The sequence below is a fragment of the Enhydra lutris genome, unplaced genomic scaffold (assembly GCF_002288905.1).
Source record: "Enhydra lutris kenyoni isolate GAN:26980312 unplaced genomic scaffold, ASM228890v2 scaffoldscaffold36, whole genome shotgun sequence".
Classification (NCBI taxonomy): Eukaryota; Metazoa; Chordata; class Mammalia; order Carnivora; family Mustelidae; genus Enhydra; species Enhydra lutris.
In genome coordinates, this window is record NW_019154120.1 from 14,811,988 (window position 1) to 14,829,522 (window position 17,535).

Genomic DNA, 17,535 nt, shown 5'->3' on the forward strand with positions numbered 1-17,535 from the left:
TTCCCCTCTGGCCATTTCCAGCTTAAACTGTGAACCCTCACCCTGCCGTATGTAGAGCTGTCAAAAGTAAACTGAGGCACACCAAAGTATTAGGGCCGCTTCCGTACATGGCCTCTTTGTTTAATGAATTGAACACAACCCGCCCAAGAGAATCGAGTGCTAGGTTTAAACGATATATATATTTTTAATTAGACATGTATGTCACATGTCCCCTGGTGCCAACAGCAGTCAGTCTAGGTTTTCTTGGCCGTGACATGGGACGGTGAGTAAGGCAGAAGCTGCCTCTTCTTCGGTTTGGCCTGTTGAGTGAGTTTGTGTTTCTTTAGGGTGAAAAGAATGTCAGTGACGACAAGGGGCAAAGTCATGTCGTCAAGAGCAAGGACCCTGCAGCCAGATTGGGCTTGATCCTGGCTATGCTGTTCACTGACCTTACGACTTTTGGTGGCTGGCTCACACTCCGTGCCTCAGTTTCCTTCTCTTTGAAATAGGACTGCGGATGGTACTTATCTCACAGGGGTGGGTTTTTTTGTTTTATTTATTTATTAAATATTCTTATCCCACAGGGTTTCTGTGAATGTTGGATGAGTTAAGGTAAAGTGTGTGGAGCTGAGCAGAGCACACAGTAAGCACTTAAGGTGAGTCGGGTTTATTTCAGTTCACGGTTGACATGTATTTGCCATCTTCTCCTGCCTTTAAAGCCACTATCAGCAAGTAGCAGGAGAAGTCACCATTGTCAGAGTAACAAACTGCGGTTAGATCCTCAGCTCCCCCTTTTCTTAGTGCACAGAACACCAATGAAGGAAATTCTGTGAATGTCTGCAAAATATTTGTTTGTCCTCTGTAAGTACCGTCTGGTCCCTTATAACCTTTCTGAGAATGGAGGGACTGGCAATTGCTTTTATAATAAACTTGGGAAAGGTGCATCTTTTTTATGTGTCCAGAAAGGGGACTGGAATTCTGTACCCTCAGTCTTTATTCCTGGGTGTCCTTGAACTTGTGCGTGGGTTTGAGGGGTTGTGCGGAGGACTCATGACATCATGTTCATAGTGCCAGGCTGGCACATTCTGGAATGCTCCACAGAGATATGCTCCCAATCTTGGCTCTTCCAGCCTGTTTCCTAGCCTGAACTATTACTATCTACAGCTGTGGCCAAGCTTCCTGCCCCTGCCCCATGGCCATAATGACTTCCTAAGGACTTGTTTCACAAACACGGTCAATGAGCAGGGAGGAAGGAAATGCACGTAATTTAATCTCACGAGTAGAAGTAGCCCCGAAATCACCAAAGAAGCGTTCAATTGGCAGGGTGGGGGGGTCCATGTTCCAGAATTGTGTTCCAGAAGAGTGAGTTTCCTCTTTGCCAATTTCTCTTTGAAAAAGTTGCCACCCTGGTGACGGGGGAGTGACACCTCATATCGGTGCTTGAACCCCTGTGGGGGGGGGGGATGTTGAATAGAGCGGAACCTCCCGCACCCCCGCAGATGGGATCAGCTAGTTACTACTCTTGCCTGGAGCCCTGAGTCCGCTCCAGAGCGAAGCCCCACTACTCCTGCAAAGCACACAGGCAAACCTCATCAAAGAAAATGAAAAACGAGTCCACACTGGCTGCTACAAGGAGACGCTTCATTTCTGTGTTGCTGGGACCCTGGCTGTCAAGAAACACAACGGGTTCACACAACGGGTTTAAGGAAAATAGAACTGCCACCTAAAAACCATACCACGCATGCGTACTATGAAAGGCCATCTCTGTGGCGGTTTTTTCTGACATGGCTAATTACCAAGGTTCTAAACCAATTTATTTGTAGACACCCCGCCCCTGAGGATCTAGCCACTCCAAAGCATTTACTCCAAAGCTGTCCTTTCTGCCCCTCACTTCCTTGCAGGAATCTATTCTTCTCTTCCCCTACTGGGAAAACAGTTGCCCCTTTAAATATAGGTCATAGAACTTCCATATGGGCCGAGAACCATCCGCTTAGAGAGCATCTGATTCAGAAACCTTTATGTAAACACTGCAGTCCCCCTACTGCCAGACAATGACCAGATTTCCTACCGCCCAGGCGTCCTAAGTCCTGGCACTGGGACTGTACAGCTGTGGGGCTGGATATGCAAAAGGAGGATTTTAAATGCTCACATGTTTCCGCCCATTACCAGCTCCAAGTTATTACCTACCTCCTATTGTTCTCGTTCACTAGGGAATGCCTTTGTGGTTGACCTCCCAAAGGAGAGTAACAATGACCTCAGGAATTCCAGCCAAGGAGCATAAGAGGGGCCAGATGGTTCTCCCTTTCTCTGGTGCCAACGCTGTGACAATTCTCCGAATGGAAGACTTGCACACAGAAGCTAGAAAAATTATTGCTTGGGCAAAGAAATTTATCTTCTGTTCAGAAAAAAATGACTGGTTATTGTCACGGTTTTGCCTCTGTACTGGTTTCTTGGTGGCCCTAGATAATGACCGTGCCATAATCTGCCCAGAAGGCCAAAGAAGATTTCTGACTTGAGGTGGATCCCAGGTCACTCTTGAGTGAGGAGACATATGGGTAGACAGGCTTTCTTGAGAAGGCGCTAGAAGAGCGTAAACTCACCATTTTCAGCAGCTGTCCTCAGCTTCCTAGAAAGTTTGTGATTTGGTTTTGAAATTCTGTGCTTTGAAGGGTCTGAAAGCCCCTCTACATATCTATGAAGAGACATTGATTATTTGCATGTGTCTTTGTTCACATTCATGGGTTAAACTTTCATCCAGGAAAAAATACAGGTGCTTTGAGGAAATGGTTTCTTTTTTTTTTTTTTTTAATGTTATTTATTTATTTGACAGAGAGAGATCACAAGTAGACGGAGAGGTAGGCAGAGAGAGAGAGGGAAGCAGGCTTCCTGCCGAGCAGAGAGCCCGATGCGGGACTCGATCCCAGGACCCCGAGATCACGACCGGAGCCGAAGGCAGCGGCTTAACCCACTGAGCCACCCAGGCGCCCCGAGGAAATGGTTTCTGACTCCGGGCTCTGTATTAGAGGTTTTGAATTGCCAAACTGGATGGTCATATTCAATTTCAGTTTGTACAAGACTTTCTAAGGAAATTTAAAGGGTTGCTTCCCAAACTTGTAATCAGGCAGGGTAACCTCTTACTGAGGAAGAGGTACGTTAATACTTATTAGCATCTTTCCAGAGTCAGCAATGATGTCCACTGTGCCTAGACAACAACTAAGCAACCACAGCAAAGATTGGAAGTTAGGCAGAAAAATAGATTCATATGATTGTACAAAAACCTGGAGAACTGGATTTATCCTAGCAGGAAAATCAAATGTAGAATGTCTTGAGAGGGAACAGAATTGGAGAAATAGGGCCAATGGGAAACCACTGATATTTGATGAAGTGGACAAAAGATTTGAAAACGAGGTGACTCATGCTGGATTTTTTGGATACAGGTAGTTTTGACATTATACTGTTTCAAGGCCAAATCTCTCCATTGTGTTAATCCTACAGTGAAGTGGGCTTCAACACAAAGCTTCAACACAAAGTGGATGAATGTGTTTGGAAGGAAATCACAGAAAGAGCCATGTCCCAGATCTTGGGCCACAGCGGATGGGGGAAAGAGGAGAGCAGTGGGAGGAGACAGACAGTGGAAACGGGAGCCAGTAATGCCTTCAGGACAAGCTGGAACTTGCCCGAGAATTTGCCAGAATCTTGGCCTTCCCCCAGAATTTAAGATGGGACATTAAGCCAACTTTATTTCAAATCTCCAATGACACAATGACCTCAGCCAACCCCTGGATTGCATTGGTTTCTACAGCAGAGTGCAACCATAGGAATCAAAGCAGAAAACTCATGTGAATTAAGCACACGGAATTTGGCGCATAGTAGGTCCTCAACTGTTAGTAACCATGATTAGTGTGGTGGTTGCTGTTGAATACTGTTGTTTTATAAGTTGCTAAGCCTATCTGTTTTGATAAGGAATTCTCATTTAAGAAGTGTTTGGTGGCAGATCTTGTTCCCTCTTGGCTAAGTGTCTCTCTTGGTTAATTATGATGGCAGTTGTTTGCTTGTGGGGTCATGACATTGTCCTAACCCAGGCGAAGCCACCACCTAGGAGCAGGTTGTTTGAATGTCAGAGACATTCGAGGAGATCATCATCATCCTGGAGAAAGGCCAGTATAACAGCACAAAGGTGTTGGTGAACTACAGCCAAAGCTGGATGATAGCCCTGCTAAGAATGCTTTATTTATTTTTAAAGGATTAAAAAGTAAAAGGAATATGTGACGAGGATTGGATGAGAGCAACAAAGCCTGAAGTATTCACTCTCTGACCCCTTACAGAAAGTCTGCTGTGCGTTGGCTAAGGGCACCAGGTCGCTAGGGCCCAGAGTCGGGGAGAAGGGGAGAGGCCCCGGGGAAGGCGTCACAAGCACCCACCAGGGATACACCTTGTGCTCCAAATCTGGCAATGTGTCTCGTCTAAGCGGACAGCTCGGGATCAAGTCATCCTCAGCACAGCCCCATGGAGCAGAGCTTGAGTCTCAGATCTGAGGCTGGGAGATGCTGGTGCAGAGGTTATACGACGTCGTCTGCCCCAGAAGCCCTGGGAGGGAGCCACCTGCACGGACAGTTGACTTAGCCTGGGGGAGGAGCAGGAGTGGGACACTTGGGGACAAGGTCACATCTGTAAGGGAGGCCTGGAGATGGGCGGGGGACACCGACAGGAGCCCATTGTGGGGTCTGAGGCCTCAGCCAGCTCAGCTAGCTGCTCCTTGAGGGTGGGCTGAGGAGACGGCCATTCTCCATGGAAACCTGAGCCTTGGGTCAGAGCGGTCCTACGACAGCCATGAAAGGCCCTCTCAAGCGGCCTCCGTCCGCCTTCTGTCTGAGTGCTCAGGTCATAGCTCTCATTTGGCCCAGCCACGCTGTGGGGAAGGAAGGACACCCAGCCTTTAGGGGCCTTCCTTCCCCCCGCCCACCTTTGTTCCCACACAATCGGGAGGATTTTGTCAATCTTCATATTCAGCCTGTTTGGGGTTCAGCATAAGAAAGACAATGAGGTCTGACTACTAAATGCTTACAAAATGCTCTGCTTATAAATCCCCCCTTTTTTTTTCCTGTTCCTTTTTGGCACAGTGGGCATTCCTGCAGAATAGAGTTTGAATAGAGTTGCCTTCTTTTTAGGGGAAAAATCCTGCCACCTTGCCCAAGGCTGAGCTCTTAGGCCAAAGCACACAGTGCTCTGGGCGGCCAGGCCCAATCAGCAGGTGCTTCCTGGTGGCAACCACCTTAGAAAGTCAGAGGATGGTCCCTGGATGAGCTCTTGGTGGCCAGAGAGTGACTGTCCTGGGCATGCTGGGGGCAGGGATCTAGCAGTCATGATGGAGGAGTTGGCAGAGGAGTTGGCGAAGGAGTTGGCGAAGATTGGGGGTGGGGGGTGTGTGGGCCAGGCACGGGATGCTGGGACTATGCAACGTAGGGCGTCCCTCTGGGGGTGCCCGCAGGGAGAGCCACTGCCGCTGGTGGCTGGTATTTCCCTGGCATTTTTCAAGAACCAGGGAGGTCAGATTAGGAGAAGGTTGTTTTAAGCTAACAGAAGGGACCTTGTCTCTTTTGTTCCCAGCTGAATCCCCACTGTCCGTCTCAGCACAGACACCATGGAAGACACTCAAATAACTGTTGATGTTGGGCACGCCAAAGGCCCTGTTTTTAAAGGCAAACCAGTTCATTTTGCAAAGGAGGAGTGGATCTACCAAGCGGCTGGTGCAAGGATCTATTCCAGAAATTCTTTCCCCCTGAATCCTGTCACTCAATTCTGCGGAGTCTCTTTGCTGTGTTTAACTCTGCAGTAGAAACAGAGACACGGAGCTGACTTGGATAGTTCCACTCTGGGTGAGAAAATACATCATGAACCTTTGTTCTGGCCTTACGTCTCCAGCTTGGTTACACCTTCCGTCTTTTTTTTTTTTTTTTTTAAGATTTTATTTATTTGACAGAGATCACAAGTAGGCAGAGAGGCAGGCAGAAAGAGAGCTGGAGAAACAGGCTCCCCGCTGAGCAGAGAGCCCGATGTGGGGCTCGATCCCAGGACCCTGGGATCATGACCTGAGCTGAAGGCAGAGGCTTTAACCCACTGAGCCACCCAGGCGCCCCTCACCTTCCATCTTCGACTTCAGTCTCACACCCACTAAATTGCTGGCAGGTAGTTCCTGAACAGAGAATAATATGATGTCTTAGGAATCAGAAAGCTTTGGGTTCAAATCCCAGCTCTACCACCACTTCCTAGCTGTATGCCCTTCTGCAGGTGATTTAAATGCTTGAAGCCTCACTCTTTCATCTGTAAAATGGAGATAATAATTGTATCTACCTCTGAGTATTATTTGGGGACTAAGTGAAATGAGGTAGGTGATACGCCAAAAGGCTGCATGGAAGAGGGGGAGGAATGTAATTGGGCTTAGCTATTATTAGCTGTATTATTGGAGTGTGTGAGTGTGTGTGTGCCCGTGTTTGTGTGTGTTTGTGTCTTCTCTGCCTGAAAGGTACAGCCTTGCCCTTCACTCATTCTCCAAGGTTCCATCCAGTTATTATAATACTCCTCTGGAAGGAAGTTTCCTCAGACACTCTCCCGCCCATGAATGCCTCCTTTGTGCTTCCGGGGTACCCTGTGCACTGCTCTGTCAGTGAATCTGCCGTCCTGTGTCATCCTTGTCAGCTCCGACGCCTGCCCCTTGGCCAGATTGGGCGCTGCAGGAAGTCAGGGCGTGGTTTTATGTGGCCCCTCCCCTCCCACCTTACAGGATTTTTATTGTCTTAGGAGCTCAAGTGTTTGCTGAATAAATGAATGGGAAGGTCATATTGCATCATTTATGGGATAAAGGACTATAACAGAGAGTCAGGCCTCACTTGAGGTCAGAGGAAGGGGAGAAACGCATTCATGCTTGTGGAACATGTTCAAAAGGAAGGAAGGACAATTTGCTAAGAAGTGAAAGTCTGGGCATGGCACTATTATATTATCTTTAATTTTTAAAAAGGAACTCTTTAAACAATGAGGCGATGATGTGTGTATAAGTGTGTTTAATTGCTACCCTAGGCACAGTTATTTAATATGTAATATTTGAAGTTTCCTAGGTATCTTGGGCTATTTAGGAGTATTTCTATTATATTGCAGAGGCTGATGCTTCCACTTCATTATATTTATTTCCAGTGAGCATCAGAAGGTGTATTAATTAGCATCAGGATGTTAGACGGTCTCTTTTCATTGGTGGAATAAGCCATGTGTGTTGGATCGGTTAGACAAGCCATACAGGCAGCTTTGCCTTTGCAGGAGCTGAGTCTAAGCAGCTCAAATCCTTTGGAATGGCCTCCAACTCTGAGAATTCCGCTAAATCCTGTGTCCATCTGCTTAAGGAGAATCCTGTCATCGGACCAATTAACCGTATCTTGCTGCTAGCTTCTTGTCACATCTGCTCCGAGTGAAAAGATGGAGAGCTGGGGCTCTGCCCAGCTTAAAAAACAGGTGGTCTGGTATTTGTTCCTGCGGCCTGGTAAGTGTCTCTTCGAGTCAGGATTCGGTCTGAGACTTGCTTCCATTGTAACGGGCCACCTGGTCGACAGGTAGAGGGAGAGGAGGCTTAGGGCGCTTGCTCCCTCCAACCACCGAAGACTGCCAGAAGGCTCGGAGCCTGAATACTGTCACAGTGAGCCACCAGTGGTTCCGATCAGCTTGAACACGGAGGATAGGACGGTGGTGGTCCTGATGAAAGGAGAAAATCAAGAATGTCTGGGAGGCACCCCAAGGAGATCAGAATCAGCAAGATTTGGTGACTGGTAGAATGTGGCGGCAAGCGGGAGGGAGTGTCAAGAACATGAGCTGATGGCCTTGGAGATAGACACAGAATACACCTCCTTCGGCTCCTTACTGCCCCGCTAGAGCCGGGAGGGAGGATTGGGCAGTTCTCGGAAACAGAAGCACAGAGACTTCGCCTTGTCTCTGTGGCCAAGAAGTGTCCGGGTCAGAATACAGACCCATGTTTTCAGACCCCAAGTTGAGTTCTCTTTTCATCCAATTTCATCCAGTACTCAAAGGCTGGGTGACTGTGAGATTGGAAGGTTGGCCTGGAAAGCGAATAGCCTGAAGGTTTGTCTCCCACTCCCATTCGTGTGTTGAAATCCAAACTCCCCCACCCCCACCCGAAGGGGATGATATAAGGTGGGGCCTTGGGAAGCTATCAGGTCCTGAGGGTAGGGCCCCTGGGAAAGGGATTAGTGCCCTTGTCCAAGAGACTCCAGAGAGTTCTCTCATCCCTGCCATCACTAAGGATACAAGAAGTTCAAGATCCACAAGAGGGCCTCCAGCCAACCGCACTGGCACTCTGAGCTCAGACTTCTAGCTTCCGAGACTGTGAGTGTAACTTTCAGCCCAGTCCCCCAGCTGGTGGTATTCTGTTAATTCTAAGTCCCTAGTCCCCCGGGTGCTGACATGGGCTCCATGGTGAGCCAGACACAGCTTCTCTGTCCACCAGAGTTGGCCTTTCCCATGTCCCAGGACAGTTCTTTGTGGGGTCCGCAGGTGTGCCCAAAGTTCACTCTCCAGCTCGTAGACGTCTCAGATCCTCCCGGCTGCTTGGGACCTTCTGTTTCACCCCAAGAGCAGCCCCCAGGCAGAAACAAAAGGGCCTTCTGCCCTATAATTTACCTTGGGTAAAAGGGCTTTTTATGCATGGAGGGAAAGGCAAAGTAAAGCGAAGCCATGACCATATTTGCCTTGGACTTGTTGCTGTTGACCGTTGGTGACCCTTTGAGTATGAAAACAACAGGTCTTTTGTGGGCATTGAAGCTGCCTTGATGAGCATGGTCTCCTATCTCAGCATCTTTCTGCTGTTTTAAAAACTAAATCAATAAATAAGATAAATATCATATTCCTTATTGTTGATGTTCACAACACCATAGGACAAAAGCTAACAAAAAGTGCCCTACTTTGGCGTTTTTGTTTGTCATCACTTTAATTTAGACCATCGACTCTCCTGGGGAGCCTTTCACAAATGCAGATTCCCGGGCCTGGTCCCCACGGGATCTGGTTTTTACAGATAAAAAAGAGAGACTCTTTTTTCCTCCAGAGAGTCAGCTGTGTTTATGTTTTGAGGAACCTTTGCTCCTTTGTTCTAGGGCAGGCTACAGACTTGAGTAAAGAGAGAACTTTCCTTGTGCTCTTGGCCAACATCCCTGTGGTCTGGCTTGTTTGGAGCCACTCACTGGATTAGTAATGAACTGCCTTCAGGCTGAGGCTCAGTCTGTTCTCTGTGTGCGCCCCTCAACTTTCCCATTTGGCCTCAGACTCCTGTTTTCAAATTGGCTTTGACAGATTCAGAAGGTGCCTTGGAGACCTTTCTGTGCCCAGTGAACTTAACTTGGCGTGGGGCTTCTGGCCCCCTGATAGGTGACAGTACAGCCTGGGCTTTGGAAAGTCATGTATGAAGAAGAAACTGACCAGAGGAAGAGACTTTGGAACAGAAATTTCTTAAGATTATGTGAGATGTGCAGGCAGAACCTGAAAGCCTCATCCGCCTTTGAGGCATGAAAAACCACAGACGGGGGGCGGTGGGGACAGGAGGAGAGATGGAGAAGTCTGCTCCCATTTCTATATTTTAATTCTTCTTGCTCAAAGTTTAGCTTCCAGGTAAAATGTAAATATCCTTGAATAGGCTGATAGATCTTCTTAGACCTTTATACTTCAGTGTGAATGACTGTATGAGATCCTTTCCTGAAATCAGAAAAAAAGAGAGAGAGAGAGAGTGAAATCCCAAATGAGTGGCTGAGAGGTGGCTCTGGGTCACTGGGCCAATTGTGAGCTGGTGCCCCTAGATTTTCCTCCCAATCCCCCTCTTCCCAGAGGACCCCAAGGTCGACAAGAAACAGTAGCAGATGGGACAGCTTCGGTCATGTCTGTGCCCTAAACCCTCCCCCATAACAGGCTCCAAGTGCTTTGAAGAAAAGCTCCTCTGCTTCTGCTCTTGTCCTTTGCCTGACATCTTCCACCTTCAGGGGTGGATGTTGAAGGGTCCAGGGCCCAGCACTTATTTGTAGGAGAGTTAGATCCCGTATCCCTGGTTAGGAACCGAGCATCCTGGCAGGTGACCGGTGGGCCCCTCATCTGATTATGCTTGAGGCAGCTCTGGGCAGCTCTGGTGGGTCAGACACACACAGGAGGCCCACAACCCAGCTGACTTAAAACTGCAGCAGATAGCAAGGCAGACCATTCCAGCGGGCTCTCTCACTAACCCTCGAGCTCTTAGGGAAGCAGGTTCAAGGTAGCTAATAAGTAACTTGGTTGTAATTTTTATTTAGCTGCGTAAACATAACAGGCAGCTTAATTGCAGCTGCAGAAGTGAACCATGTAATCACAAATTGGGCCCTTTACATCTGTCACCTGCCACTAAGAGAAATGCTCTGAATGGGGAGCCTTAGTTTTGCTCGGGCTCATACTAAATCAAAGGAGTTTTTAAAGCAAGGCACTTTTTTTTTTTTTTTTTTTTTTTTTGCGGGGGAGTAGGGCACTTTTATTTATTTATTTATTTATTTATTTATTTAACTTAGAAACCTTAAGCTCCAACCTTGTCTGAGCCAAATAGCAATTCTCCTGTTCCCTTCTGGATTCCTCTGTTAGCTTGTCAGTGGGTATCTAAATCCCAGCTACTGAGTATTGATCGGCCTCCTTGTTTAATTACCCAGCAGAGTGTATTCCCAACCAATCAATTTCGCTCCCGAAATGCCGGAGTCCTGCTTCTGGGGGAGGAGGGGAATCAATTAATCCTTGTTTGCTTTTTAATTCCTGTTCCAAACACAGTACATTCACACACAGGTTAATTTTTAAATCCACTGCTCTTACTTCACTGCTTTCTTTAATTTACCCTGGAAACCTCAGTGACACTAAAACCCTATGAACCTCTTCTTACTGCTTATGTAGCCTCATTGAATAGCTTAGCAAACACCTGACCTAGTCATTTCCCAGACTTCTGCTGGTAACAGTGTCCAAAGTCCCTTACATTTTCTGTTCCTGTCTGAAGTCCCTTAGGGCAGAGGTTTTCAGAACTGCTGACACATCTCCATCTTAACCTGGTGTGGAAGGCAGAAGGCAGACTTTTGCATGCCCTCTGAGGGTCTGTTCCCAGGTCCTCTTTCTCGGCAGACTTAGGTCCCATTGATTTTGAGCCCAGAGCCCCCTGAACGTTAAGGACTTTATGAAGCGAGTAGATCTACAATCCGTCAGGAGCCTATAGACACAGAGATGAGCGAGAAGGTCAGGTCACTGTATCTTCTTTGGTAATGACATTTCTAGGCATATAAACAAAATCCTACTCTTTGAGTTTAATGCTGATTTTTACTTAAATATTGGCTTAAATGTTTAGATAGTATCAGCAATGGCAGTATCATAGTCAGCAGAGGAAAAATGAATCCCCTTTGATTCTGGCTGCCCATCCCTGAGGCTCTGACCTGCCCAGGAGTCCCAGGAATCCCTGGGCCGAGGGTTTAGACACTTGGAGCCTGGACCCCCTGACTCGCCTCAGCCTGTGCAAGAGATCTGTCAAAGGTCCGGGCTGGTTTGATCCTGGCCAGCTGTCAGCCCCATTCGAACATATCGGCTTCCAGGGCCGACTGCTTGGGCAGAAACTTGAAGTCGAAGATCAGTCAGAAAAGCTTTAAGGAGCTCTACTGGGAATCTTTTATAGCATCTGAGCAGTCTGCCTGTATTCGGCTAATGTGTGTTTCCTTTCGCCTGATAGAGTACAAAATGCCTTCAAACCCAAGAAGGGATCCCCCGGGGACCAGTGTCCTCCACGCTTTCCTAGGATATTAATACCGTGGGATTTGGTGGCTTTAGGCTTCTAAGCAGTCCTGAAACTCTAGCTAGGAAGCAGGCATTCAAACCTTGGGGGGTTTGATCTTGTATTTTTCTGCTGGAATCTTTAATATGATGGTTAAAAATAAACAGGCTATTAATGGATACTTTTTCATAAGGTCGTTCATAAATACCAGAGAACAACTTCCAGTCCTTTCTAGTATCTCAGGTACAGGCTAAGGAGAGTCTCAGAACAAGGCTCCTGGGCTCTCCTCCTGAGCAGTGCAGCTGTCCTCCAAGTGCCACTAACAGGGACTAAGGCAGATCTGACCTACATGGACTGTTCCAGAAGGTGATGATAGCATGTTAGAAGCGTGAAGAAGGTTGCATTATGCATGAAAACACACACTAAGCTTAAGCAGAGACTAATGAAGCAAGAGCTCAGGGGAGACAGCAGCTCCCAAGAGAAAGGCTTTTCGCTTTCCGTTTATGGGGCTCTAATGGGGTTTCTCACAGCGCAACCCATGCTATTTCCAGGGTGTCTGTGTCTTTACCCTTATATCCTTCCAGTCTTGTCCAAAAAGCCACCAGGAGAGAAGAAGGCCGTCCCTAGAAGAATAAAGGTGTAACATCCAGAGGTTGCACTGGGAGCAATTAGGAACAATTTCCACATGAATAACTTTGTAGTTTGTGAGACTATACTTTGGGCTCAGTAGGAAACACAGAAGCTACGATACACATTTGTGCAGGGAGAGAGACAGATGAGGATGTTCTATATGCACGTTTCTGCCTACAATTACAATAACTACAGAAAGCAAGAATAGGGACACCTGCGTGGCTCAGACCATTAGGCAGCTGCCTTCAGCTTGGGTCATGATCCCAAAGTCCTGGGATCAAGTCCCACACTGGGCTCCCTGCTCAGCAGGGAGCCTGTTTCTCCCTCTCCCTCTGCCTGCCGCTCCCCTGCTTGTGCTCTCTCTCTCTGACAAATAAATAAATAAAAATCTTAAAAAAAAAAAAAAAGGAAAGGAAAGAAAGGAAGCAAGTAACAGAAGAAGGAAAATAACTGCAATACATAAAAAGCAGGAAAATCAAGGGGTGGGGGATGGGGTGAAAGCCAAGAGCAACTTCTTTTGAGGCGAGGTTCTGGCACTTCACATCGTTTATTTCTCTCCCCCATTAGGCTGGCTGCAGCTCTCCAGACGTCCGTGGACTAGACGTGATGGGCTGGTTTGCATTTGCAGGGGTTTTGAATTAGAAAATTCTTATTTGTCAGAATGTAATGGCTTTCTCATGCCGCAGACTGGGAGAACATATCTGCAAGACACACATCTCATAAGGGACTTGTATTCAGAATACATAAAGCACATTAAAAACTCAGCAATAAGAAGATAAACAACTTGATTAAAACACGGGCAGAAAATCTAACTAGAAATCTCCCCCTAGAAGATGTACAGATGCCAGATAAAGATACGAGAAAACACTCAGCACTGTTAATCATCAGGGAAATGCAAATTGCAACTATAATGAGATAACACAACGCATCCACCAGAAAGGCTAAAATTAAAAAGATTGACAATACCAGGTGTTGGTGAGGGTGTGGAGCGACTAGAACTCTCCTGTACTCTAGGTGGGAATATAAAATGGTATAACCCCTTTGGGAAAGTTTGGAAGTTTCTATTAAAACTAAAACTACACTTATCCAGTGTATATATGACCCAGTGTCTCCACTTACAATTGTTCATAAAAACCCCAAACTAGAAAAAATCCAAATGTCCATCTGCTGGGGACTGGAAAAGCGTGTCATGGTGAAGCCATGCAATAGAATATCGCTCAGTAATAAAAAGGAATGAACTATGAATGTAGGTGAAGGAATCTTAAGAGCATTAGCTAAGTGAAAGACATAAGACACAAAGGACTAAATGTTGTGTGATACTGTTTATAGAATGTTCTAGAAAAGGCCAATCTAATGGTGAAAGAAAGAAAATCCATGGCTGCCAGGAGCTACATACAGGCAGGAGAAGGGATGGAATGTAAAGGGGCACAAGGGGACTTTTTGAGGGGATAGAAATGTTCTATATCTTGATTGTGGCGATGGTCGGCAATGATACATAATTGTCAAAATTCATCAAGCAGCACACTTTTAAGTCATTTTGGTGATGACTTTTATTGTTTATAAATTACACTTTAATAAAGCTGATGAAAATGTTATACCTTTCTGAGCATTGCTTTAAACCTTGCCTTTTGAATGGGACATCAGAGGGAGCCATTTGTCAGCCTGTGGCTGAAGGTGGACAGTATCTGTTCCCAAGCACAAGACTCACAATCTGAGACTTGGCACTTGGGAACTTCCATGCTTAGGAGCTCAGTTTGGAACTGGGTCAAGGGGGAAGGGGCAGAATCAGAGGCATGGCCTCCCTGGTGAATTCTGGGTCATGAAGATAAATTCAAAAAGGTACTAAAAGGAAGTATTCTCAAGAGGATGTAAACATGATCTTATGTCAAGGATTTTATTTTACTCCTAATGGGAAAACCAGGCTGTTAGAGCTAGGAAGGAATAAGATAAAGAAAAAAAGAAGAAGAAAGAGAAGGAGAAGAAGAAGGAGGAGGAGGAGGAGGAGGAGGAGGAGGAGGAGGAGGAAGAGTAAAGGAATACTGAAATGAATGTGCAAATGGGGGAAACTGGTTTTTCCACAAAGAAGAGGGGCATTCTTCCACCAGACAATTCTCTGGACAAGAACTGTCTTGCACTGCTGTCAGTTACCTACATGCTGTGCAATGTCAGATAGTTCCCATGGAATCAGAACCAGATCGCGGGGCCGGGTATGCTGTAGACAACATCCAGTTTTCCAGGGCAGTACAAATTTTTCCCTCCCTAGGGGTTCTGGAAAGGCTTCCTGGAACCACACTGGAAAGTAGCTGCCTTTTCTTTTTCTTTTGATCTCTCAGGCTCCATCTATATTCTCAAAGTGAACACTGCACTAAATCTTCTTTCCCCCTGCAGAATACATTTGTTAAAGAACACTTCGATGGGATACAGATTTACTTTTCTGAACACCTTGAATCACTTGGCTGCCCCAAGTAGCAAGTGGCCTCTTGAATCCCCATCGTATTCATGCTGCCATTTCTGAGTGTCATCGCCCTTGTGAAAATGAAGAGGCAGAGCTCACCCAAAGCACAGCATTTGCTCAAGGTAAAATTCTTACCTCTCAAAACCATTCCCTCTCCCCCATTCTCTAGGCTCCAAAGACCAGAAAAGGGTGATAAATCACATTAATAGCCATACTTTCATGGCTTTGAAACATGAATGCTCACTTGCAAAACTTCTATATTTTCTTGGATCAATTTTTATTACAAATCCTCCTCCCCATGCTAATAGCACTCTGAATAAAAGGAGAGTGGAAACAAACTTCCTATATACTGTTAGGATTCTATGGAGGCCCCAATAACCAAATATCTGAATGGACTACAAGTGATTTTCAAGCTAATTTTGTGTTGTTGTTAGAGTATAATGATTAAGAACAGGGAAAGTATATCATTGAAGATGCTTTGGATTAAATCCTTGTTCTACCACATACTGTCTGATCGTGAGCAAATTACCTAACCTTCACGAATCTTCGTTTTCTCTGTACAATGGGAATAACATCAGCCATACGGGGCTTTTACGAGGATTGAATGCATATGCTTATGAAGCACTTAGGGTAATGCCTGGGCTATAGTGAGGAGGTATGGACATAATCAATGGTAAATTGCATGAATTAGGCGCAGGTGGGGAGGGCAGAATTATTGATTTTTTTTACCTGCTACCACAGTGCCAGCCTGGTTTTTACGCTAAGGTTTAACTGTGTATGGAATGAGAGCCAATGCATGTAGCTATCATTGCAATCTGATATATAGTCTCTTTATGTAATGAACTCGATCACCACATCTAGTAGCTTGATTTACACTCTCTAAACACACCTTCTGTAGAATCTTCTATTTGTTTTTTCTTAGAGTGTCTAGGACTGCTGTCCTTTTTGGTCTCAGTTACTGATACTTCTCCATATTTATTTTGTTTGCTCCTGTCTTCAGTAAAGGTTTACTCCATACCACTTTGTGCCAAGCACTGGGCTAGGCAGTGGTGGACAGCCGGACAGACAGAATACAATTCCTGTCCTCAAGTTGCTCATACTCTAGTGGAGGAAGAAAGTCCAGACCATGATGGCAGTGTAGGGTGAATATCCAGTAACATGGATGAGGACAGGGTGTCTAGTATCTAAGAAAGGCAGCTACCGGTGAGATAAGGCAGTCACTGTATGATCTCACTTACATGTGGAATCTACAAAAAACCAAACTTGCAGAAACAGAGACCAGAATGGTGGTTACCAGGGTTGAGGGTGGGGAAAATGGGGAGGTGTCAGTCAAAGAATACGAACTTCCAGTTATAAGATGAGTAAGTTCTGGGATCTAATGTATACAGAATGGTGATTATAACTAATGATACTGTATTATATACTTGAAAGTTGCTAAGAGAGTTGATCTTAAATGTTCTCACCACAAAAAAATAAATGGTAATTAGAATTCATGAGGAAGGTTTTAGCTAATACTATGCTGGTAGTCATTTTGCGATGTATGAGTGTATCAAATCAACATGTGCACCTTCAACTTACACAATGTCATCTTTCAAGTATATCTCAATAAAGCTGGAAAAGAAAAAGAAAAAGGACCACTACCTCATCTTGGAGGGGGGTCAAAAGAAAGTCTTCTTGGAGGAAGTGATGCTTAAGCTGAGTCATTGGCCAAGAGGAACTGGTCACAGACACCATTTGGAGGGCATGTTGAAAGCCACAAAGATAGGTTTTGTTGGGATGGAATGCAGATGCATTTGGGGACGTTGAGGCATGAGATCAGAAAAGTAGTAAGGGCCAAATCATGAAGGTCTTGATAGGCATGCTAAGAACTTTGACCTATATACTGAAAATAGAGGTGAGCCCCTGAGTAATTTAAAGCCAACAGTAACATTAAACCAATGTGTATTTTTAGAAATCAAATTCTTTTGGCAATATAGACTAGAAGAAGTCAGATGGTATGAGGAGAAAGCTTCCAGGACACAACTGTAGTCATTAGTGAGAAATTGGGAAGACTGGAACGGAGACAGTTATGGAGGGCTCAGTTCACTGCTTTAGGAAGTCGAGTTGGTGATCAGTTTGGGATAGATAAGAGGTAGATAAATTTGGTGGAGGAGTCAAAAAGGACTTCCAGGGTTATGACTTGACTACTATTACCATAAACAAGGAAAAGGGGACGTTCGAAGAAGAGCATTGTGGGAAAGAGAACATTTAGCCTTGAACATGTCATTGCTTCTGTTGAGTATGTACAATATCTAAGGGGAAACCTCCTATAGGCAGGTGACTAGTGAGTGTAGAGCTGGGAAAGATCATAGATAGAGATTGTCTGTCATTGGCAAAGCTGCCTTGTGGTAGAGAAAACCTTGGGCATGGATGATATTATCCAGGATGTATCTGGAGGACCTGAAGAGGAAGACCAAGCATGGAACCTAAGGGAACTGTAACATAGGGGGAGATAAATGGAAGAAAAAGAATCAGCAGATGAAACAGAACCAGTGTCAGAGGGAGAAGGAGAAATAGAAGTGGAAAAACTAAATGGAAAGGGACTTTCAAAGCAAGGAGTCATTAACAATCTGAATTATTACATAAAGGTGAAAAAAAGAGTGCTCACCAAGAAGTTCAATGGGTT

The 17,535-nt window shown here is 45.7% G+C and overlaps 1 pseudogene; it reads right to left on the minus strand.

The window, feature by feature from the left end:
• Positions 1 to 1,540: 1,540 nt before the first annotated feature.
• Positions 1,541 to 17,535, minus strand: part of LOC111154282 — a 94,176-nt pseudogene continuing 78,181 nt past the window's right edge.